Consider the following 2,659-nt stretch of genomic DNA (forward strand, 5'->3'; position numbering starts at 1 on the left):
GCCCAGTGCCTCTGTTTTGGTTTTTTGGGAGAGGCAGAGGCCTGTTCTAGCAGGAGAACCAGCAGTTGCTCTTTAGCTGTTTAACTCCCCTGGATTGTGGAATTGGAAGGATTCCTTTTTTAGCTTCTCTCTGATGTTTAAAGATGGAAACCTTCACCCTTCCAGCTTAACATTGGTCCAGTGATGTTAATTAGCAAGGAGAAGGGGGGTGGAGGGGGGACAGTCAGATATGGGGAGCCCCCAGAGCTTGGGACCCCCCTGTCAGTGAAGGGGGCTGGTGATGGCTGCCAGCAGCAGTGGCTGTTCGTTCCCATTGCCCTTGTGTACTCGCCTCCCCAGCAGCCCCAGCACGGCCTTTACTGGGCAAAACCCGTTCGGTGGGCTTGCCACCCCGTGTGCTTTGGGATCGGCGAGGACGAGTGCAGGTCTCTGTGCAGCCCCTGGCCTTGTTGCAGGGAGCTCGGCAGCACATGGCTGAGCTTGGAGGGACCTCTGGAGGTGTCTGTTGCAAGCCCCTGTGCAGAGGCAGTGTGGAGACTGGCTCCTCGGCACCCCGAGATGGAGCATCAGTGCCATGGGGTGCAACACAGGGCTGCCCTGGGGACCCCTGCAGCTCCCTGCCACACGCAAAACCTGGAACATAGCACAAAACAAAATCCCTGGAGATGGAGGTGTAACAGCAACAGCAGCCAACAATGCGTCCCCGTGTGTAGGACCACTTCCCTGGTGAATGGGATGAAGCCCCGGGGTGCCACCCTAGCCCCACAGCCCCTCTGTGTGTTCCCACTCAGGGTCTCCTCCAGGGTTTTAGCTGCCAACAAGAGCATTTGTCCCAATATGGCTGTGACAATGGCAGCGCCTCTCCCAGCCTTGCTGGACAAAAATGGAAGCATGCAGGCTGCGTGGCAGCAGACCTCCCAGACACTCTGCTTGCACCCTGGTGGAGCTGGTCCTGCCTCCCAGCCTATACTCCCAGATCACTGTCACTGGCTCCTTGCTGGATCAGCCATACCCCAGGTATGTGTGGTTTCTCCTGGCCTTTGCCTTCATGGAGCTGCCAGTAGCCATGTTTGTAGTGGTCTTGTCCCACCCTTCAACCAGGGAAGGTGCCAGGGTGGTTCCACCTGCAGCACAGCCAAGAAGGACTGTGGAGGGCACAGGGCAGAACCATAAAACACACACAGTGGTCAGAAAAAAAAGCATAGTTGGGATCCAGGCTGTCTGGGGCAATTTTCTCTGAAACTGGAGTTTTGGAGATTTCTTGGGGGAAAACCCAGGAGAAAGGGGACAACAGTGATCAAAAGCCTGTGACACCTAGGTGGCCATGGGCACAGGGGCTGAGAGAACTGGTTGCATCCTCCACCCAGCATTCCCGGCTGTGCAGGCAGCAAGCAGGTGGCTGCTGCAGCAGCACAGAGCAGGGGGCTCAGCTTTTCATCTGCCAGTGAGTCACTTGGCAGAGGAGGAAACCTCTGACAGCACCGAGGATGTGGAGGTGGCTGCTGTGCCTCTGCCTTGTGCTAAAGGTGCTCCAATGACTGTGGTATATAGGGAACAGCCAGCTCCCTTCCCACAGTCCCACTGCACACTCAGCACTGCGGCTGCACCATCCTCAGGATGAGACCCTCCGGCTGCGGTGGTGCCCAGTGCTGGCAGTGCCTGGTGCAGTGCAGGATCACCTCCACTCTCCCCCTGTGCGCCCTCCTCAGCACTAATCCCCAGACTAGCTGCCTGCCCTGCCTGCTTTCTGGGGCCCAGTGTGCCGGCATTGCCCAAATTCCTGGACCCTGCATTCAGCTGGCTGCCACAGCCTCCTGATCCCACAGAGGAGTGGATCAGGGACCAGAAATGCCCCATGCACTGGTGGTGAACGCAGCACCCCGGGAATGGACAGGTGGCAGGAAGCAGGAGGGGGGCACTGCATGCTGCCGCCAGCACACAGGTGCTGTCATGGGGACCTGAGGTGCCACATGTCCCTGCTGGCCTGGCGAGAGAAGAGCAATGGTGATGACAGGACTTTGCCAAGGCTCTGGCGACTCAAGCACGGGTGAGGTGTAGGCAGGGAGGAGCAGGGATGCAGGCAGGGAGCTGGAGTGCAGGTGTCACCACGCAGGATGGAGTCCTGAGCTGGTATGACTTTGTGGCGCCGTGGCCGTACCATTGCAAGCCCAAGCCCTGGCATGTTGGGCAGTTTTCCAGCCGGACAATTAAGCAGATTAACTAATTACCTGAACCTTGGCAGGATCCCACAGCCCAGCGGCTGCCAAGGCGCTATATATCCATGCCAGGCGGTTGGGAGACAAGTGTGGGGCAGGTTTGGGGTAGGGCCCCCCCAGACCTTCCTCAGGACCCTGCTAGTGGGTCCGACAGCCCCCTCTCCCCGCCTATCCCTGGCAGCAGCGGGATCAGCCTCGGCCACAGCCTGCTGCCACCGCGCTGCTCGCTCCGGGCAACCCTGCCCACCCCGCGGGCAGCATACCCCCTCCGCCGCCCCGCCGTGTCCTGCCCCGCGGGAACCTGCCCTGGTGCCCCTCCGGAATCCACGTCCCAGAGGATCTGCGCCACGGGCAACCCGTCCCCGGGAGTCCACCCCAGCTGAGCCCCGCGGACACGCCCGTGCCCGGCCCTGCGGGTCCCGTCCCGGCGGCGGCCCCGGCCG

The sequence above is a fragment of the Corvus kubaryi genome, unplaced genomic scaffold (genome assembly GCF_017639235.1).
Source record: "Corvus kubaryi isolate FWS band 111438036 unplaced genomic scaffold, C.kubaryi_AGA036_p1.0 136, whole genome shotgun sequence".
NCBI classification, from domain to species: Eukaryota; Metazoa; Chordata; class Aves; order Passeriformes; family Corvidae; genus Corvus; species Corvus kubaryi.